The sequence below is a fragment of the Tasmannia lanceolata genome, unplaced genomic scaffold (genome assembly GCF_043159265.1).
Source record: "Tasmannia lanceolata isolate RefF3 unplaced genomic scaffold, GAP_Taslan_0.1 ptg000016l, whole genome shotgun sequence".
Taxonomy (NCBI): Eukaryota; Viridiplantae; Streptophyta; class Magnoliopsida; order Canellales; family Winteraceae; genus Tasmannia; species Tasmannia lanceolata.
In genome coordinates, this window is record NW_027518693.1 from 19,286,228 (window position 1) to 19,309,970 (window position 23,743).

At 41.8% G+C, this 23,743-nt stretch overlaps 1 long non-coding RNA gene across 1 annotated transcript; it reads left to right on the forward strand.

Moving 5' to 3' along the window:
- The first annotated feature begins 2,158 nt into the window (after window positions 1–2,158).
- LOC143848013 (uncharacterized) lies at window positions 2,159–2,750 on the forward strand. Its single transcript, XR_013235272.1, has 3 exons — window positions 2,159–2,230; window positions 2,318–2,368; window positions 2,456–2,750. It is a non-coding gene; the product is annotated as an uncharacterized LOC143848013 (long non-coding RNA).
- Window positions 2,751–23,743: the final 20,993 nt, after the last annotated feature.

Here is a 23,743-nt window from a genome sequence, read left to right on the forward strand (position 1 = left end):
CATGCCACACAAGTGGTCCTACCACCGTTGGATTTCCCTCAAACTATTCGTACAAACTACATTGCCTTATATTTTACTGAAGTCTTCGATTTAGGTAGTAATGATCACAGATGGTTCAACATACAAATCGATGGACGAGATTATGGCGGGACGGTCAGCACAGAGTATGATATTTGTATAGTAGTATCTCAAAGTAGTACCCTTCCGGCAGTGGGTCCCATGAATATAACACTGAATTCTGCTAAGGGAACAACGTTGGCTCCGGTGATCAGTGCCGTCGAAGTGTATACCTACAGTGAGATAATCGTCCCCGGAACAAATGATGACGATGGTACGGATTCACTACTTCTCGGAGCCTTTGATTCTTTTTTTTTTTTCCTTTGTTGTCCTAAAGCCTTGTAATGCTAGGCGCGAAACACTGTTGTTATGGAAAATGATTTGAAGACATCGATGGAGCCATTTGGTTACAAGGATTTTATAAAACTTCGATTTTATAAATTCAAACCTGGATTTTATAAGCAAAAACCTGGATTGAACATTTTCAGGATGGCAAAACCGAGGTTTTAGCATATAAAATCCAGGTTTGATTTTATAAAATCAAAGTTTTAGATTGTAAAATTTAAGATATTACAATCCTGCATTATAAAATCCATGTATCCAAGTTAGGGATTGTTACACTGCATATTCTGCATGTGGGCCACGCATCTACATGCAGTTTGGCCTACACTGGGGAGGTAGCCCGGGTACTTTCCTACTTTCTTGAGCATCTTGTTATACACTAACCATGTTTCTTTTCGCTGTTATTTGTTTTCTTTCCAAAGAATTTTTTTTACTGGACAACCTTTTCTAAACACCACGCCCCCCCCAAGCATGATGAGGTTCACCATTTTTTGATGTGGCAGGTCCACCATCTCCACCCAAACCCATGCATCGGATAGGGCTCACCATTTTACACCTCTTGGTATTGGTGGGATGGGACCACCACTTTACAACTGATGTTTTTTTATGGAGTGGGGCCTACCATTTTACACTATAGGTTTTCATGGGACCTACCATCTCTACCAAACTCATGCATTAGGGTGGGGCCTACTGGGCCCACCATTTTAGACCCATTCATATTATGGGCCTGGAATACTAGGGTGTATATGGTGTGTATATGTATCCGTATGTATGTGTATAGCTTTGTATAATTGCTTGGAGCTAGACGTGGTCTTTTGCCTATTAAAACAGTGCAAGGATTAGCAAACATTGCGAGCAGTTTCGGACAACTAAACGGGTGGACTGGGGAGCCTTGTCTCCCTCAGAGCACTACTTGGCCATGGATAAATTGCAATGGAGATGAACCACCTCGAGTAATCGCACTGTAAGGAGGATTTAGTCTCCTCTCTAATTCAATACTTATCCTTATTTTCTTCATTACAACATGGGTTTATCTTTTTGCAGCAATCTCTCTGGTTATGGTTTGGAAGGTGATCTCCCTGATTTCAGTCAGATGATAGCTCTTGAAATCATGTAAGTAGTTCTACAACTCGTTACCTAACTCAAAACTTGACCTGCCTGTAAACTAGTTGACTCATATGGATCCAAATTCTTTTTAATTTCCAATCCTGTCATTGTCTTCGAGAATTGTTTGTTTCCTTGCTCGGCTGCATTGCCCTTACCCATATCATTTTCTTACCCAGGGGCGGAGGCACATATAGCATGGGGGTGGCCACGCCCCCGCAATGAATTGCAAAGTCCCTTTTACAATAATAGAACTCTATTTTTTAATTAGAACGTTTAAAACTAGTTTAAAACTTATTAAATGCGTTTCTTTGACCAACTTTCTAATTTCACGTCTGAAATAAAATTTTAAATATATTAAACGTGTTTTTTAGCACTTTCATATATTTGACTGTTTTTATTAAGTATTTTTTTGGAGCCAATACCGAACTAAAGTAAAAAAATAAAAATAAAATTGACTGTTCTTGATTTAGCACTAACATTTCCCGTTGTCAATTTCAGAGACCTACACCAAAATTTTCTTACGGGCCCTGTTCCAGATTTCCTGGGAATCTTGTCCAACCTAAAGATACTGTAAGTGCAAAAAATTTGTTACACGCGAAAGAATTAATATGATGCTCTTCTCATTCTCTAACCGCCTTGTTTTGATTTTTAGGAATCTCGCCGATAACAATTTCACCGGCAACATTCCAGATTCTCTAGCCAATAACAAGAGATTATCTCTCAAGTGAGGATTATATCACAAAACTGATTTTAATAGCATCCGAAAGCCTGAAAAATATATGTAATTGCACCCATTTTATGTGTTTTGCAGTATCACACAAAATCCTGATCTCCATCTCAATGGAAATAGATCATCTCCCAAGTGAGGATTATAGCACAAAATTGATTTTAATAGCATCCAAAAGCCTGAAAAATATATGTAATTGCACCCATTTTATGTGTTTTGCAGTAATACAGACAATCCTGATCTCTATCTCAATAGAAAGAGTAAAAAGGCAACGGTTGGAGGCTCGATCGGTGGAGGGATAGGTTTTTCCATACTTAGTTTTACTTTATATAAGGGATATCGATGGATATGTTAGGTAGATGAATAACAAGGGCCTCAACTTAGGGGATCAAAGAGCAAAGCTAGAGATGATAATGTGTTCTTGCATTTTGTGAAGAGCAGCAATAATTCTGATTTAATTCAGATAAACTGGTGTAAAAATTTATTAAATTTTTAGAAATAATAGGGATGTGATTCTATCTTGTATGATGGGTAAATGATTGTATTTTGTTATGCTATGTATCAAAATTTTACCAATTTTTTGATATTTTATTCGCTGGAAAATGGTCTAGTTTTCGGAGGAAACTCCTTTTTTGGTGTCCAAAAGTTTCCAAATATATCGAAGTTTTTATATTTTTCAAAGGGGAATTAATCTTTGACTCCCAATATCTCCTTCCTCAACAGTTGCATCATGTTCAAATTTTATAGGGAGATCCAAAAGTCTAAGAAGAACAAGATGAGTTTAGTCGATCACCAGAAAATCAGTCCCCTCACCAGCGGTAAGTCGGTAACCCCTTCTTCCGGTGGTCAAAACAGAGTTTTCAAAAATATGTCCATTCTATTTTCAAAATTTACACTTCTTTTTAACCATCCATATCTCTCTAACCAGCCGTTAGATCGCCATAAAACTTTAATGGGTGATTCCCATATCAGTGGAGATTATTAACATGGTTTTAAATTTCGGTTTCGGTACCGGTTTCAGACCTCACCGATACCAAAATTTTGGCCGAAATCCAATGAAATATTAAAGATTGTATATTTATTACGAAATTTCGGCCGTATTTTGGTAATTTCGGTCGAAATTTTGGGTAAATAATAATAATAATTAAAAAATAGAGAATTTTGGTCGAAATTCCTAAAATTTCGACCGAAATTTCAAAATTTCCGTCGAAATAAAGTAATGTGTCTGGTATGTACCATTTCGGTTTCGGTCACCGAAACCCAAAATTTCAGATTTCAGACTAAATTTAAAACCATGATTATTGCTACAAATGTCTGATTGCCAGAAAAGTCTCTGGTCGCCGCCAACTATCTAACTTTTTGGCGTCTGCTCAATGTTTCTAAAAATAAGTTTGTTTCCAAAACCAACACTCTCTTTAAATAGCCATAACTCTTTAACCAGCCGTCGGACCATTCTCAAATTTTAAAAGATGATCCTTCAATGAGTGAATGCAATAGTGTCGGCCGATTGCTGGAAAAGTCTCTGGCCGGCGACGACTATACCAAAACTACAGGTTTTGTATAAACTGACATTCCGTCCATTTTCTTGGGTTTTGAAAGCCTACAACCAATGCTTTGATACCAAATGATAAACTAACATTACTTCGAATCCAACGAAGAAGTTTCGCTTTCTAAGTGCGAAGATAACCAGGAAACGCCCCTTGCTCTTCTCTTCATTCTACTCTCTTTAATCAATGGGAAACCTTTTCTTTGACGTGAATTGTCTCTTACAAGAGATGTAAAAACATAAGAGAGAGGAAGATGGACCTAGGGCCATATTTATAAGAGATGAAAGCTTCCATAAAGCTTTCTAATCTCAGCCAATTTTCGCTTGGTATCTTGGGCCCAAAATTAGCAACTTGCTAGAGCAATATTTGGAGTACAAGAACCTTTCAAAACCTTAGGGCTTGTTCGACAACAAGATTTTTTTACGGGATTCTCCTCCTTTTTAGGTGTGGAGTATGAGCGAAGAAAAAATATCTCTAAAATCTCATTTGGCTAGCTGACCCGCTAAGGCAATTTCCAAACTTCCACCTTCTTTTTAGACTAAAAATTAGAATTCTTTGGAGCGACTAATTGTCGCCTCCGAAGATTCTCTTCAATCTGTTTCCCGTCCATTTAGTTAGGCTAGAATGAGATGTTATTTTAAAACACTACTTTAGTGATCCCATTAGATCTTTGGCATTGAAAACAAAGAAAAATCCGTTTTAAGTGAGATGGGTTAGGAATACCTCATGCCATCCCTGCTCCTTCAATTGGCGTAATTCAATAAACTTTAAGTCTTTTCCGACCACGGTGAAGGTTCAGAAACGCCCTTTCGTTCTTCTCTTCCTTCACACACCTCTAAGTTTATGGGAAACCTTTCTTTCAGCAAACTCTCAACCTCTCGAATTGCTCTCAAGTTTTGTCGGAGTAGGAAGAGGGGCCAAGGGTCTCTTTTATAGGAAAAAAAAAAGAAAAAAAGCTCCCATAAAACTTTCCTAAAGTGCCCAATTCGTTTGGCCTCTTAGTTGTAAATTTAACAACTAATACAAGTCATAATTTTCACTTCCAAACATTACTAAACTTAAGGGCTACTAATATATGATGAAAGGTTGCTTGAATACAAAACCACAACCTTATCTGGCAACTCTAGGACATAGAACAATGTTCTAGAATTCCAATCCAAAAAGGAAACTCCATCTTTGGAAACCCAAAGAAAGGAAAACGTCCAACAGTCTCCCACTTGGCTTGCATGGGCTTTATACCTTTCTCATCAACTAACTTTACATTCCGTTCAATAAGTTATACCAACAACGGGTCATGTAATCATTGAATGATATTATCCAATAACCTCCCCACGGTCACGAAGTTAGCAAACTTACCAACATGAATATGGTCCACTTTATATCATTATCGACATTCCGCTTTCAAAAATACATTCAATGTGCGCAATACAAATAATGGAAAAAGCAGATAACTTTATTTATTATGATCAAAATTTCAAAAGTGATCACAATACAATGTCTATAAATTTTATGTAAAATCCCACCAATCAACGTATTCGGCCTTACCTACCAACCTTATGCGCGCTTTATGGTCATTAACGACTTCAAGTGGTAATCCTCTCGTTATTAGATCTGCTAACATAAGTGTGGTACCTATATACTCAATAGACATTAACTCAAGGTTTTAAATCTCGGTTTCGGTTTCGGTACGAAATTTCGGCCGAAATCTTGTAAAAATTTCACCGAAATTTTGGAAATTTCCGAAACGTTTCACTGAAATTTCCGAAATTTCGGGTGAAATTTTGTACTTAACCGAAACGTTTCACCGAAAATTCCAAAATTTCACTGAAATTTCCGAAACGTTTCGGCGAAATTTGGTACTTTTCCGACTCACTGTGAATTTCGTTTTGTTTTCCACCGAAACCGAAATATTTCTTTTCGGCCGAAATTTAAAACCATGCATTAACTGACCCTGAATTATTTTCCTCACGACAACATGTCAACCCGTTGACTCCTTACTTTATTTGTAATTCTTGGAAAAATAAACCGCAACAAAATTATCACAACACATTCTCAGTAACTTGCTTATTATCAACAAGATAACACCTTGAGACAAAATTCCGCAACTACAAGGCATAACTTAAGGCCTTGTAACACACTATAAACTCCAAACCCAAGGTGGAAGCAACTAATGGTGTATATCTTACGTTCTTCCACGATTCAAGAATTTCTACCAAAATACCCTTAAGCAGAACTTTAGGTGTCTAATAATTACAAAGTCAGAATTAGATCAACCAATTTTCTTAAGGACATCTTATCTACTGTATGTGAGTCTTCATTCCCGTATAGACGACACACAACCTTCTTGGCAGCTTCCCAATGATCCATGCATAAGATCACATTGGTACCTTCTAAGCTTGCCCACCACATAAGTTATGCTGAGACAGGTACAAACTCAAGCATTTATGAGATTCCCAGCTGCGGAACTATAGTGGATTCTCTTTATATGCGCGTGTTCAATCTTGGGGCTACAAACTTAACTGAATATGTCATCACTAACCACAAGAGGAACCACTAGTGAGGCACTTATCCATGTTGATAATTTAAGGACCTTCTCATTATAGGCTTTCTGCGACAATATCAGTAATCTTTGAGTCATAACTAGGTGAACATGGACTAAAATGTTCCACCTAGATCTTTTATAAGAAGTTTCCTACCAAGATATAGTCAACATGGCACTAGAGTAATTCATCAGCTTTGGGCAGAAGAATTACCTAGGCCAGGAGCCTGTGCTTGCTTGGTCTCAATATAACATGGACAAAATAATACTACTATAGACACCCAATTTTGTTAAGGTGGAACTAATGATAGGTTGTCGCGAGGACGAGTCTCATGACGAGTCCTAGAGCACCTGTCGTTTTTCTCTCAGTATCTCTTTAGATTATGAAACTAAGGGAATTTCTCAAAAATGAATTTTACCCCAGAGGTGAAACAAAAGCCCGTCTTTACACGGCGTCATGCCTTACGGCACAACCAAAAAATCCATTTTCACACGGCATTTCAACCGAGAAGTTAGCTTTGAGTAAAAAAAACATTCATTTTTACCTAAAAACAATTCGTGTTCTGAAAACGATCGATATTAGGTTCATTGGAATCTCCTCAGAACGAGGAATCCAACGGATCTGACAGCATGCGATTTGAAGTTTAAACGGAGGAGTTACGATCCGCCAAAACTCCCAAAAAATCCGTCAAAAGAGACGAAAAATCACATTTTCAGAAATGTTACCGACCCATGTCGGTTTTAGGTCCAATTTTGCACTTTGAAAAATTGGATTTTTCCAATTTCGTAGAGTGCAAAAATTTCGTACTCTGCGAAAATTTGGCCCGATCCCCTAAAAATAGCGGCCGGGGGGGGGGGGGGGGGTGTAAGAGTAAAATCAGATTTTAACTCTCTGAAAAGATTTTTATTTTCTGGTTTTTGTTTTCTTTAATTTCCAGAGTTATTTTTAGAAGATTTCCTTCTGGTTTTCCCTTATGAATCTGTGGACCCCGATCCGGGACGGGCGTGGAGGACGGGCCCCCGCGCGAGTCTCTCTAGATCGTCCACGTGAAGGAGAGCCCCACCAAGGAACTCTCGAAAGAGTGCCCCTCACAGCATGAGCGGCGATGTAAAGTGAGATACCTCTCGATTCGGGGACTAGCCCAGATTCGAGGCGTATCTTAAACAAAGAAGAGTCGCCATCCAAGGAAGTGGGCCCTGGATCCCATGCTGTGCTCTGTTGCAACGGATAACCAGAGATATAAAATAGGGTTCGTGCCTGATGACGAATGGGGAAGGGATTAGGCGCCCCCAATTCGCCCAAGTGCTAGCACCTGGTCTCTTATGCCATTTATTATTAATTTTGAAGAGTTTTGGGCGAAAATCATGCGAAATGAGAACGAATATCTCCGAGATAACGTCTAGCTAATCATGCATGTCTCGGAGATGAATAAGAAGCACACACAAAAGAAATGAAAGATATGTCGCCTAAGAATAGCTAGGTTATGAGTGCCATGCCTAATTGGTGTCTAAGTTCTGGTGGACAAGCACATGCATGCTACAGCTAAAGGTATAGGATCTGTACATAAAAATAAGAAAACACAGCAAAACACACAACACAACACGACTCGACACATGACCCGACACGACAAACCCTAGACTCTAATGCAATACTTGACTCGGACCAGGATGGCCATCCATCCTAGCTGCACTACGTATCCCGGCCTCGGGAAGAATCAGAGCCAACGTAGTTCGGTGCCCTATTCTAAACTACGATGCCTAAAACTCTAGGACCGCTATCCTAGACTCGATCCACTAGACTCGACTGATGTTTAAAGCTTTTTGTGCGATTGCTTAAATTCAAGTGGATTGTAATTTTTAGGACTCTATATGCCCTAACTAATGCAAGTTGATTAGCCTTAAGCTAATGCAGGTGGGCCCTATATCCTATGTGTATCTAGGCTGTGCATTCTAAGGAAAACCATGGGTTGACTATATGCTTCCTAGTCTAGCCATCGGTTCGACTAAATGTCTAACCGATCGACTTGAGGCCTCCTAACTCTAGGGACACTCACACGACAGGACACACCATATCAATACAAATCAGGACCGACTCCTAACTCTAAAACACCCTAAATATCTAGGACAGACTCCTAACTCTAGGGGAAGATCTTTTTTGAAAAGGTTTTGAAGTTTTTTTGTATTTTTTTGGAATATTTGAAATGTTTATTTTTAAAGGTTTGGCTGGACTTGGGATGTGGACCCCAAGCTGCACTACGTACCCTGTTGAAAGGGATCAAGCCAACGTAGTTCGGACTGAATCCCTAACTACTCTGCAAATGACTCAAGATTTTTTGAGATTTTTGATTTTTAAAATGTTTTTGGATTTTGAATTGTTTTTGAGATGTTTTTGAATTTTCAAGTGTTTTTGGAATGTTTTTGTTGTTTTCAAGTGTTTTTGGAATGTTTTTGTTGTTTTCAAGTATTTTTGAAATGTTTTTGTTGTTTTTTTACACCAGAGAATAAAATCCTATCATCATAAGGGTAGGGAGACTTCTGGAATCCCGCAAAGGTTGGACAGCATCCTATGCTTTGCGAGGGAACGAACAGGAAAATAACTCGGCAAGGGTTGGACAGCATCCTATACCTTGCAGGAGCGGGTAAAGATCACGATTTGATGAGAGGATGGACGGAATCCTAACCCCTATGATGACAGGAAAAAATTCCTGGACTGACTCTAGGACTGACTCCTGTGCTGAAGACTGTTATAATTACTATTTATAATTACTATACAAGATTACTATTCAAAAATACTATTCATAATTACTATTTATAGGTACTATTCAAAACTACTATTCATAATTACTATTTATAAGTACTATTCAAAACTACTATTCATAATTACTATTTATAAGTACTATTCAAAACTACTATTCATAGTAGGACCCGCTGATGTGGGACCCGCTGTTGTGGGACCCGCTGATGTGTGACCTGCTGTGGGACCCGCCGATGTGGGACCCGTTGTGGGACCCACTGATGTGGGACCCGCTGTGGGACCCGCTTTGGGACCCGTTGTGGGACCCGCTGTGGGACCTACTGATGTGGGACCCGTGTAGTGCAAAGAATGAATAATTAAAAAATAAAAAAAAATGAACTTACGCCACAAAAGATCCAGGAAGGTGTTGACAGAGTCGTGCTTGTGTGGGGCCCGCTGATGTGGGGCCCGCTGGAGGTGGGGTGGAGGAGATGGGGATGCCGGTGGAGCTCCGGTGGTTGGTTGGGAGGATGCCGGAGAAGGTGGCCGGAATCCGGTTGGGTTGCCGGAGGAGAAGAGGTGGTGGTCTGTGGTGGATGGAGGGTCGGATGATGGTGGTGGTGATCGGTGGATGGTCGGTCGGAAATGGGTTTGGCCTCGCCGGATTCCGGCTGGGTTGCCGGAGGAGAAGACTCTCTCTCTCTCTCTCTTTCTCTCCCTCTCTCTCTCTCTACAGGTCTCTCCTCTCTCTCTCTCTCTCTCTCTCTCCCCTCTGGTGATCTCTCTCTCTCTCTCCCCTCTGGTTTTTCTTCTACTGTCGTTTCTTCTTTCTTTTTTTTTTTCTGTCTGCAGAGGGTTGGCGACCAGCAGAGCTCCTCCAATGGTTTTTTTTTTATATTATTCTCGTTTGACGAAAGAGGGGTGGTAGGTGAAGAAAATGAGGGGGAAATGAAGAAAAAAAGGAAAGGGAGGGGGGACAGTGATGATGGTTTTTTGTTTTTTTTTTTTTTCGTCAAATGGGAGGTGCGGGCTCAAGAAAAGAAAAAAAAGGGGGGACAATGATGATGGTTTTTTTTTTTTTTTATATTATATATATATATATATATATTTATATATGCAAAAGAAAACCGACGATTCTCCTCTCTCTCTCTAAAAAATGGATTTTTTTTATTTTTTTATTTTATAAAAACAGGGTGGTGATATTGGCACTACCAATATTGATGGGCGCACTATTGGCGGGAAAATTGATGGGCGCACCATCCAATCGTGTCTTATTCGAAATCTGCTCTGCACCGTTCCAGGATAATTCACCCCCCTTTTCTGGTTTACACTACGGTCCTTTCTCTGCTCGTTCGCTAGGCAAACGTACTCGGATTTTGACGAAATTTTGCGGGGACCTAGCTGGGACCCTAACTTACCTTGGGGAGAAATTTGGAGTCCTAAAGCATTGGTTGGATGGGGTTTTGCATAAAATTGGAAGGGTTTAGGGCACGGTCAAAATGGGGTGTCTACAGATGCCCCTCTTTGGCAGAGTGTGCTTGTCGCACGAATGTCAAAGCTGAACAGACAACACATTTTGACTGGCCCAAAATTTATTTTACAAAGATTGAACTCGTGGAGGGAACAGATGTCTCAGGGGTCTCACTCGAATTGGAGGGAAGGGATGCCTCAGGGGTTTTGAATGAAAAGGATTTTGATTATTGGCTTGATGCTCTCAAAGATGCTCTCAGAGAGACTTTCATTTTAAAATTTCACATTCAACATGACTTAATATTAATTTGGTGAAATGCTGGACACATAACTCAGCGTTCAAAACATACTGGTGAGATAGCCTCCCACCAGAGAAATAACTCGAGTAACACATCGGTCACACTCGAGTAACACATCGGTCACACAGGTATTCCTGACTCCGCACTTGGGTGACGGCACACTGTGGAACGACGGACCATGACTTGACAACAAAATAACTAGAGAGAGTTGTTGTCCAGCTTTTCACCAAATTAGACAAGGAAGAACAACAGTTGAATGAAAATTTTGATCAGGGGTCCATGGTAATAAGCCATGAAGAGCCTTGCAGAAAACGAGGGTCCACGGTGGTGAACCGTGAAGAGCCAAGCAAACGGGAATCGAGGGTTCATGGTAGTAAGCCACGAAGAGCCTCGCGGAACGAAATTTATTTATATTTTTTTATTTTTAGGAAACTAGAAATCGAGGGTCCACGGCAACAAACCGCGAAGAGCCAAGCCATAATCCGGGGTCCGTGGTAATAAGCCACGAAGAACCTTGCAAGAAAGATATTGAGTGATTAATGGATTAGAAAAACTGAGAATCAAGGGTTCATAGCCATAAGCTATGAAGAGCCAAGAAGTAATCGAGGGTCCACGGTGACCAGCCGTGAAGAGCCACGCAATGAATCTAGGGTCCATGGCAAGAAACCATGAAGAGCCCAGCAGAAAGGAATTTAGGGTCCACGGCAATACTCCGTGAAGAGCCAAACATTGAATTTGGGGTCCATGACAATAAGCCATGAAGAGCCCAACATGCAGAAACAAATGATATGTAAAAGATATGAATGGAATGACTATGAATAGTGGGTCCATGATATTTCTGGAAGGACATATCACGAAGAGCCAATCGGGGAGCATGGGTCCATAGTATACCTGAATGGTAGACCATGAAGAGCCAAGAAGTAATCGAGGGTCCACGGCAACAAACCGTGAAGAGCCACGCAATGAATCTAAGGTCCATGGCAAGAAACCATGAAGAGCCCAGCAGAAAGGAATCAAGGGTCCACGGCAATACTCCGTGAAGAGCCAAACATTGGATTTGGGGTCCATGACAATAAGCCATGAAGAGCCCAACATGCAGAAACAAATGACATGTAAAAGATATGAATGGAATGACTATGAATAGTGGGTCCATGATATTTCTGGAAGGACATATCACGAAGAGCCAATCGGGGAGCATGGGTCCGTAGTATACCTGAATGGTAGACCATGAAGAGCCAAGAAGTAATCGAGGGTCCACGGCAACAAACCGTGAAGAGCCACGCAATGAATCTAAGGTCCATGGCAAGAAACCATGAAGAGCCCAGCAGAAAGGAATCAAGGGTCCACGGCAATACTCCGTGAAGAGCCAAACATTGAATTTGGGGTCCATGACAATAAGCCATGAAGAGCCCAACATGCAGAAACAAATGACATGTAAAAGATATGAATGGAATGACTATGAATAGTGGGTCCATGATATTTCTGGAAGGACATATCACGAAGAGCCAATCGGGGAGCATGGGTCCGTAGTATACCTGAATGGTAGACCATGAAGAGCCAAGAAGTAATCGAGGGTCCACGGCAACAAACCGTGAAGAGCCACGCAATGAATCTAAGGTCCATGGCAATAAGCCACGAAGAGCCTAGAATGAAATTTGGGGTCCATGACAATAAGCCACGAAGAGCCCAACAAGAATAACAAGTAATGGAGATGAATGAAATGAGCATGGAGAGCGGGTCCATGATATATCCTAAAGGACAGATCACGAAGAGCCATTCAGGGAGCAAGGGTCCATGATGTGCCTGCCTGACAAACCACGAAGAGCCTTGGAAGGACAGTGATATTGCTGAGAATTGATTGATTTCGAATGATGATTTTTTTTTTTTAGACTGATTGCCTCTTGCCGAGGAAATTGGGAGTATGAGTTCCTTGCTGAGAATTGGACTCAGATAACTTGCAGGGATTTGGATATTGACCATTTTTTCTGATTTTGCCGGGGATTGAAGGCTGCGCGAGCAAATTCTAGACTCCGCTTGGGAAACTGATTTTCTGGGGAAGTTGACCTTTCAGAGAGTGCACTCGTCTGAGAAGTTTGAAGTTTGGCTCGAGATATACTCGTACATCTCTTATCTCAACTTACCGAAGACATTGGCACTGATTGCTTTTTGTGCTTGATATCTTTTATGACGCAAGTCATAAAAGATGCCCCTAGTATATTGTGTTTCCATGACAGGAGTTTTAAGGAGGCAGGACAATGATGGTTGAAGAAAAGATGCTTCATTTCATGAAGGCTCAAGGATGCAAAGTTCTTTTGTATGGAGAGAATAGGACAATAACCATGATGGCTGAGTCTGAAAATCCCTTCTTTCGCATTGCTCACTTTTGGAGGCTTAAGGTTTCTGGTAGGTTTGAACAAGATGTCTCCCGCCCCTTCTGATACCTAAACCAGGATTTACTCTGAATTTTCTTCGCATTTTGGATGACACGCTCCCATTCTTCCAGCATCTGACAGTTTGGACTTCGCAAGGAGAGGGAACACAAATATGAAGGAGGAACAGATTTCCAAGGACTCAATCAAAGAAGATTCTCATTGTTCCAAGGACTCGACTCGCTTTTGACTCACTCTTGGATCTGATGTGTTATTTTTTAAGGGTATGGCTTCCAGCCCAGAGGTGGTACAGGTAAAGGTGGCGAGATCCATGAAGGGTTGAAAGGGTAGAGTGGTTCCCATGGTGGGTGAAAGAGGTGCAACACGGTTTGGTGTAGGGTTCTTGGAAGCACCTGAGCTCGAGAAGAGAGGGGATCCCCGTCTATCAGGTCCTGGATATCATCATCATCTCTCTCATTTCTGTCAAGATGAGATTTTCAGTGTACTCGGCCATCTGGGCAATGTGAGAGGAAAAAGGTACAGCAGACTGGCTAGACCAAGCGAGTTTAAAAATGAAAGCTCTTTTGGGGTTGATGGCAGACGAGTGACTAAGACTCCTTTCATGGACACCACAAACACTAAGCTCAATGAGAATTAATCACATGGCAATGCAATGCGCAAGTTGAGACAAAAGGTAGCACCAATACATCCTTCCGTTGGGTAAAATCCGACAGCATAACAACTGTACATAAAGATGTGGTACGGCAAGTACATGGTTTGTCAACAAGCCAAAAAGGATGATGATCACACTCAAGGTATTTGGAGAAAATTCGACAGCATAACGGCTATACCAGGAGATGTGGTAAGGTAAGCACATAGTTTGTCAATGAACCCAAAAGGATAATGATTACGTTCAAGGGTTCTGAAAAGAATCAGCAGCATGACGGCTATACTAGGAGGGTCTCAGCAACTAAACATGAAGAGTATGCCGTCATGATCAAGATAAAGCAGGGCTCTCAGCAAGAACACACACTCCGATAATGATAATGGCAAGATAGACTCACAATCGACATGTGGAACACGGTCTGATCAGGATCAATCAAATGATCAAGCTCACGGAAGACAGATCATGACTAAAAGAGCCAAGAATCTGATGATAATCCACAGAATGGATAGATGGGGAAAAATTGATTAGATTAGAAGGAAACCTAACTAAGAAGCAAGCCCTAATCTAATAATAAATATATACATATATATATATATACATCCTAACCAGGGGCACCAACCCTAGTCTAATCTAGCGCAGCCAAGAAAATCTTGACCCAGAAGTGTCTGTGAGTGTACTAGATAACGCGGCGGGTAACCACGGTGTGACTTACCCTTCTACACTACATGGGTAGGCTGACTTCTATCCTAGGCTTACATATGCTGGTCGCACATGTTCGTCCTATATGAGTACATATATATAGTGTCCTAGCAAGGGTTCCCTAATTTTGGTTCTAAAGGGAGAAACTAATATATATACATAATATAATGAAATAAAAGTAGGGCCCGGGCATTTCTGCAGGGTACTATGCCTATGACCATACCCTTGATGTATAACGCCAGCACACCCAGCATTATACAAAGTATGTTCATTGCTCATCGGCTGCTGTAGAACACCAGCACACCCAGTGTCTACGGCTGCAGCTCCGGCGCATAGCTCGGAAATAGATACAACGGTTCCCATCTGGTACGCGTCATATCTATTCCCTGAGGCCAATAATGAAAATGATGAAAGAAATAAAGAATATGACAATGTATGATGTGCGATGTGTGAATCCCTTGTTTTATTTACGCGCCTACTTGGTGCCCCTGGATTTCTAACGATAAAGTTCCCATTTAACTCGATTTTGGCCCAAATTTCCTCAAAATTAGTAACAATGGCATTTTTACAGAGTTAGGCAATGTTTCAAGAAATCCCCAGCAGAGTCGCCAGTCTGTGGACCCCGATCCGGGACGGGCGTGGAGGACGGGCCCCCGCGCGAGTCTCTCTAGATCGTCCACGTGAAGGAGAGCCCCACCAAGGAACTCTCGAAAGAGTGCCCCTCACAGCATGAGCGGCGATGTAAAGTGAGATACCTCTCGATTCGGGGACTAGCCCAGATTCGAGGCGTATCTTAAACAAAGAAGAGTCGCCATCCAAGGAAGTGGGCCCTGGATCCCATGCTGTGCTCTGTTGCAACGGATAACCAGAGATATAAAATAGGGTTCGTGCCTGATGACGAATGGGGAAGGGATTAGGCGCCCCCAATTCGCCCAAGTGCTAGCACCTGGTCTCTTATGCCATTTATTATTAATTTTGAAGAGTTTTGGGCGAAAATCATGCGAAATGAGAACGAATATCTCCGAGATAACGTCTAGCTAATCATGCATGTCTCGGAGATGAATAAGAAGCACACACAAAAGAAATGAAAGATATGTCGCCTAAGAATAGCTAGGTTATGAGTGCCATGCCTAATTGGTGTCTAAGTTCTGGTGGACAAGCACATGCATGCTACAGCTAAAGGTATAGGATCTGTACATAAAAATAAGAAAACACAGCAAAACACACAACACAACACGACTCGACACATGACCCGACACGACAAACCCTAGACTCTAATGCAATACTTGACTCGGACCAGGATGGCCATCCATCCTAGCTGCACTACGTATCCCGGCCTCGGGAAGAATCAGAGCCAACGTAGTTCGGTGCCCTATTCTAAACTACGATGCCTAAAACTCTAGGACCGCTATCCTAGACTCGATCCACTAGACTCGACTGATGTTTAAAGCTTTTTGTGCGATTGCTTAAATTCAAGTGGATTGTAATTTTTAGGACTCTATATGCCCTAACTAATGCAAGTTGATTAGCCTTAAGCTAATGCAGGTGGGCCCTATATCCTATGTGTATCTAGGCTGTGCATTCTAAGGAAAACCATGGGTTGACTATATGCTTCCTAGTCTAGCCATCGGTTCGACTAAATGTCTAACCGATCGACTTGAGGCCTCCTAACTCTAGGGACACTCACACGACAGGACACACCATATCAATACAAATCAGGACCGACTCCTAACTCTAAAACACCCTAAATATCTAGGACAGACTCCTAACTCTAGGGGAAGATCTTTTTTGAAAAGGTTTTGAAGTTTTTTTGTATTTTTTTGGAATATTTGAAATGTTTATTTTTAAAGGTTTGGCTGGACTTGGGATGTGGACCCCAAGCTGCACTACGTACCCTGTTGAAAGGGATCAAGCCAACGTAGTTCGGACTGAATCCCTAACTACTCTGCAAATGACTCAAGATTTTTTGAGATTTTTGATTTTTAAAATGTTTTTGGATTTTGAATTGTTTTTGAGATGTTTTTGAATTTTCAAGTGTTTTTGGAATGTTTTTGTTGTTTTCAAGTGTTTTTGGAATGTTTTTGTTGTTTTCAAGTATTTTTGAAATGTTTTTGTTGTTTTTTTACACCAGAGAATAAAATCCTATCATCATAAGGGTAGGGAGACTTCTGGAATCCCGCAAAGGTTGGACAGCATCCTATGCTTTGCGAGGGAACGAACAGGAAAATAACTCGGCAAGGGTTGGACAGCATCCTATACCTTGCAGGAGCGGGTAAAGATCACGATTTGATGAGAGGATGGACGGAATCCTAACCCCTATGATGACAGGAAAAAATTCCTGGACTGACTCTAGGACTGACTCCTGTGCTGAAGACTGTTATAATTACTATTTATAATTACTATACAAGATTACTATTCAAAAATACTATTCATAATTACTATTTATAGGTACTATTCAAAACTACTATTCATAATTACTATTTATAAGTACTATTCAAAACTACTATTCATAATTACTATTTATAAGTACTATTCAAAACTACTATTCATAGTAGGACCCGCTGATGTGGGACCCGCTGTTGTGGGACCCGCTGATGTGTGACCTGCTGTGGGACCCGCCGATGTGGGACCCGTTGTGAGACCCACTGATGTGGGACCCGCTGTGGGACCCGCTTTGGGACCCGTTGTGGGACCCGCTGTGGGACCTACTGATGTGGGACCCGTGTAGTGCAAAGAATGAATAATTAAAAAATAAAAAAAAATGAACTTACGCCACAAAAGATCCAGGAAGGTGTTGACAGAGTCGTGCTTGTGTGGGGCCCGCTGATGTGGGGCCCGCTGGAGGTGGGGTGGAGGAGATGGGGATGCCGGTGGAGCTCCGGTGGTTGGTTGGGAGGATGCCGGAGAAGGTGGCCGGAATCCGGTTGGGTTGCCGGAGGAGAAGAGGTGGTGGTCTGTGGTGGATGGAGGGTCGGATGATGGTGGTGGTGATCGGTGGATGGTCGGTCGGAAATGGGTTTGGCCTCGCCGGATTCCGGCTGGGTTGCCGGAGGAGAAGACTCTCTCTCTCTCTCTCTTTCTCTCCCTCTCTCTCTCTCTACAGGTCTCTCCTCTCTCTCTCTCTCTCTCTCTCTCCCCTCTGGTGATCTCTCTCTCTCTCTCCCCTCTGGTTTTTCTTCTACTGTCGTTTCTTCTTTCTTTTTTTTTTTTTGTCTGCAGAGGGTTGGCGACCAGCAGAGCTCCTCCAATGGTTTTTTTTTTATATTATTCTCGTTTGACGAAAGAGGGGTGGTAGGTGAAGAAAATGAGGGGGAAATGAAGAAAAAAAGGAAAGGGAGGGGGGACAGTGATGATGGTTTTTTGTTTTTTTTTTTTTTCGTCAAATGGGAGGTGCGGGCTCAAGAAAAGAAAAAAAAAGGGGGACAATGATGATGGTTTTTTTTTTTTTTTATATTATATATATATATATATATATATTTATATATGCAAAAGAAAACCGACGATTCTCCTCTCTCTCTCTAAAAAATGGATTTTTTTTATTTTTTTATTTTATAAAAACAGGGTGGTGATATTGGCACTACCAATATTGATGGGCGCACTATTGGCGGGAAAATTGATGGGCGCACCATCCAATCGTGTCTTATTCGAAATCTGCTCTGCACCGTTCCAGGATAATTCACCCCCCTTTTCTGGTTTACACTACGGTCCTTTCTCTGCTCGTTCGCTAGGCAAACGTACTCGGATTTTGACGAAATTTTGCGGGGACCTAGCTGGGACCCTAACTTACCTTGGGGAGAAATTTGAAGTCCTAAAGCATTGGTTGGATGGGGTTTTGCATAAAATTGGAAGGGTTTAGGGCACGGTCAAAATGGGGTGTCTACAGAATCTAAAAAACCCTAGTTTCTTTACATTAGAAGAAAGAAAGTAGAGAAATTCTTAGGTGGCTCACACTGGGCGTCGGCACTTTGCCGAATTTTCGAAGATTCGTAGCAATATCCTTCAAATAACGTCGTTGTTCTACCGAATTTCGGAGAACAATTGGGCTATTTTTCAATAATAGCGTCGTTGTTCTCTTGAAATCTCAGCAAACCCCAAGCCCCTTCGTTTAAACAGCGCCGTTGTCCTGCCGAAACCTCGGCAAATCTGAAGCTCCTTCGTCTAAACAGCGTCGTTGTTCCATCGAAATTTCGGCAAACCCGAAGCCCCTTTGTCTAAACAGCGCCGTTGTTCTGCCGAAATCTCGGCAAACCCAGAGCCCCTTCGTCTAAACAGCGCCGTTGTTCTGCTGAAATCTCGGCAAACCTGAAGCCCCTTTGTACCAAACAGTGCCGTTGTTCTGCCAAAATCTCGGCAAACCCGAAGCCCTTTCGTCCAATCAGTGCTATTACGCCGCCGGTTTCCCGACAAGCGCTCCTCTGGTAAATTTACATTTATTTACCAGCTTTTTTCTATTACAAAATTCGGTGCAGGGTAGTTATGGGATTTATGGCTCTTTTTGCCCTAGATCCTGTAACGTAAACCCCTGTCTTATGTAAATAGGGCTACATTCCCTCTCCTTATCCCACCACTCTGTCTCCGATCTTACCATAGACAAAAGAGACAGAGACGAGAGCCCTGACGCTCAATGATGTTGGACAAACGAAGGGAATCATAAACCCAGAGTTTCTTTTCCCTTATGTACTGTCTTTTCCGTTTGATTTAGTTAACCTGATTGTGGTCAGCTGCGAGATCTTTCGGGACTCATATCACAACATACTACTTCAATCAGGATAACAACCGCTTATTTTCTTTTCTTTGTAAATTCATTTTATTTACCTTATGGAATTAAGCCTAATCCAAATAAAGGATAAAGAGACAAGTTATCCCGATTAAATTCTTCAAAAATGACAAATCAAGTCAAGAGACCAGATTTACTCCGGCAAGAGGCGTGCCTAACACCTTCCTGATTGTAACCATAACCCTTACCCAGATATCTGTAAGGATCATGTCTTAACAAACAGAGCAAAATTATAAGTTCTAGGCTCATAGCAAAAGAACTACTTTGGTTACTGTTCCTCCAATGAAACTCGGATATACATCCTTATTTCATCGGAAGAACATACACGGGTCCTAGGCCCTAACCTAGGTGGCGACTGTGAGTTTTTCATTCTTGTGAAATCCGGACCACAATCCCGAATTCACAAGAAATGCAGATCAACAAACCTCCCAGAAAACCCAATGTGGTGATCCCCCGCCGCTCTAGCGCGCTAGGGAAAAAACCGGCGCCCCACAACTACTAGAGAGTAGTACACCATTAACTCAAAAAATACTAAAGTGATGGTATCACTCCCATTGTTCCTATGATATATTCATTTATCCATGACATCTTTATTTAATTCAAATTATATTATTAATATGTGAAAACTTTAAATACCACTACCAAAACACCTGGTGCAACTCTAGAACAAAATGAGCCACCAAAGACATGCCTTTCCATAATGAGTCTTTCTTTAAAACTGGAAAGAAAGTCACTTCGTAGTCTATCCCCCTCCTCAGTGTAGCCTTTTGCGATTAATCTTACTTTATGCATCTCAATGTCATCCTTGGAGTCAAACATTAGGTTTAAAGATCCACCTATAGCCAACTGGCTTGACTCCATTTGGTAACTCGCTGAGTTACCAAATTTGGTTCCTTTCTATTAAGAGTAGCTCTTCCTTCATGGTGTCAAGCCACTGTGTCGACCAATTACCCATTATGGCTGGATGAAAAGATATGGGATCATGGCAATCCCACTAAGGTCGTCATTATTCTAAGTTCAGCGTATCTAGTCTCTAAGATGCACGTACTATTTGTAGGACAAGAAAACCAAAAACCCTTAAATATCTTAGGATAATTACTTACATAACAACTACTAATCTTAGGATCCAACTTTCCTTGTTTGGGGATTGAAGATTTTAGCCTCGGCCAATAAATCGCTATATGTGCAAATACTCTAATCTCAGCTCCCTACTGACACACAATTCTGTGGGACCCGAGGAGCCACGTGAAGCTCAGAGGGTGAGCGTTAATAGTGTAAAGAGCTGCGAAGGGCTCTACTACAGCACTATCCTGGCTACGGCCTTAGTCCCCACATATGGAGAGCTCCTTGTGGCTATCAGTGTTGCCACTCTCTTGCTCAAATTGATGTTTCTCAACATGGATCAGGAATCCAATGGGGACTAGACATAGTTGCCGCCTAGGATGAAGGGCCTAGGACCTTATATGAGACTATGTGATGAAAAAGGTACGTAGACATCCCTAAAGTGATGGGTCCGTGCCTGGTTACGAATGGTGAAGGTGTTAGGCACCCCATTCGCCAGATGAAACTTGGTCTCTAATGCCAATTTTATTAGTTTTAGGAATTTCAGGCGAAAAGGGGGTAAAATGGGAACAAACATCCCCAAATAATTGATCTATCTACAAGGTGGTCCTACTATGATCAACCCACTTTGATTGGCTCAACTACCAACTATCAAGCAATCAAACACACACGAATCGTCAATCAAAGGGAATTGAGCAAGGTGGGCCCATCTGCCATTGGATCTGAGTGAGAATGATGGAAATGGGGTTTGCTCCTCACTTCCCATGACGAGTCCACATAATTCAAGGGATTTCTCCCTTGAATTCCCTGGATCGAGGATGATGAGAAGGAAGCCTTATTCCCACTCTGCCCTAGCTGAGGATGGCACGGGGATGCGCAATCACATACACAACATAGGATAAAGAAAATCTATCTAACACAACCAATCCCCATCAATCACTGAAATAATACATGAATAACACTCAAATAATCCATTAAAAGGCGGGGAGGCGGAAGAGGCTGGTGCAACTCCAACGTTGCATAACCCTAGTACCTGTCTCCAACTACATCTAAGCAAGATATAATGCTAGAAAGTAACCAATCACATGCTGGAAAAGTAAACACACAAGCAAATTAATCAAGCAACAAACAATAATCCACAAGATATAAAAAAGTAAAAGAAATCGAGAAATCGACGGGGTGAGAGGACCAAAGATGCCAGGGAAAAGAAAAGGAGGATATATGATAGACTCAGGGCGATTCCAAAGGAATAGCCCAGCGATTCTGATCCCTAGAGATGGAAAAATCAGTCTCGCGATTGTCATAGTATATCATTGGGCTCAGCGAGGACATTCCCTGTGATGGGAGGCCATGCTACGTAATCACCTATGGGCTCGCGAGGACAGTCCCTGTGAAGGGAGGCTGCGTTATGTCATCGCCCGTCCAAAAAATATGATAAAACCTTGAAAAACCGATGAAATCAGGAAAATCGCAATAGAAATCGAAGATAGAATGAAAGGCGGGCTCCGAGTGACCTGGCGTTCATCATCCTTGCCCCTTTTGAGTTTTTGTGTTTTTAAATTTTTATGTTTCTTTTTAACCCTTTTGTTTTGAAAAGGGGTTTTGGCTCAGGAGGTTTCAGTCCGTCGTCGCTTTGACCCGACGAAATGTTTCCAAAAATTGATGGAATCCCTAGACTCGAAGAGAATCCTGACAACGCGCAAAGAGTAATCCCAAAGAACTGAAATAGATCTCAAAAGATAGAGTACATCCCGAAAACCCTAGAGGAATCACGAGTAGATGAAGATCACAAAAACCATACGTAGGTCCCAAACGCTGAGGCAAAGTCTGAAGGAGCGGTGAAGAGAATAAAGGGGTTTGCCCTTTCGACCAACTTGCTCCATATGAAACGAAGTCAATTCGACCAAGATATATCAATCACTTTGAACGACTTGTTCCGCGAGAAACGAAGCCAATCTGACAAGGTAATAGATCAAATGATTTTGATTGACTTGTTCCATATGGAACGAAGTCAACTTGACCAAAGAAAGTAATAATCTATCCCCACCGGCTTGTTTCATATGAAACGAAGTCGATTCGGACGTGGTAAAAGGGATCAGCTTGTTCCATAAGAAACAAAGCTAACTCAATTAGAAACACAATCATTCCAACCAACTTGCCCCATATGAAGTGAAGTCGATTGGACTAATTAAGATAAGAGACTCACCATCGGTTGACTTGTTTCATAAGGAACAAAGCCGATTCGACCGAGTAACATAATCATTTCAACCAACTTGCCTCATATGAAGCGAAGCTGGTTTTCCCAAGATAAAGGACTTGCCATTAATCGACTTGTTCCATGAGGAACGAAGCCGATTTGGACGAGAAACCCAACACTTTGAACAGCTTGTTCGATGTGAAATGAAGCTGGTTCGACCAAGAAAGGAGAAGAAAAGAGAAGGAGGGTGTAGACACCCCATTTTGACCGTGCCCTGCACCTCCATGTTTTGTGCTTAACTTTTCCAAATCAGTGCGTTGGAGTCCCAAATTGCACCTTGGGCTAGCTTAGGTTCCCACCGAGCTAATTTGCCCAGCGAGCAAACCTCGGAAAGTGTCGTGGTACAAGTTCAGAAGGGCGGAGGTGAAATACGTCTTTTTCCATGTAAAAAAGGGCATTCTTGGGAATTTATGTTGCTTCTCTCGCAAGCAATCTTTTATGGCCATTAGATCAAATCAAAGGGTTTAGATTAAGAGAGAGAAGAGAATTTTCTTGCCCCCGTTTTCTATTTGGATTCCCCCTGTTAGTTAGAAATTTTCGAAAAAATGCTCATTAAAGGGTTGTCCAAGAGAAGTTTGGGGGGGCCGAATATATCATTTCCCCTAAAAGGGAAGGAATATATCATTTTCTTATTCACCCCTCTCCTCGCCTAGAGCCAGCCCCTTGTAGTGAAAGAGTAGTCATAGTTGCACCCAAGGGGGTTGTCCAGTAAAGCAAGGAGGGGCAAATACATCATTTCCTTCTTTAAAAGAGTGAAACGAATTAGGGTTGAGGGAGAGCAGATTTCGGCAGCCGCAAGAGAGGGAGAGAAGGGTTTGCCTTCTTCTCCGGCAGATCCGCTGGATCTCCGCCCCTCAAATCCTCCGGCCGGCCACCAAAACCCACATTTTAGAAATACTAGAGGTGGATTTCCATAGTCGAAAAAAAAAATCCCGAGAGAGAGAGAGAGAGGGATCGGCATCATTTTCTCGCCTTCTCCGGCTACCTCCGGCTAGCTCCGGTCATCTTCCCCGCTCCTCCATTTCCCCACCATCACTCCATCATCCTCCTCTTCTTCCATCTTCATCAACACCTTTTCTGCAAGCCCTCT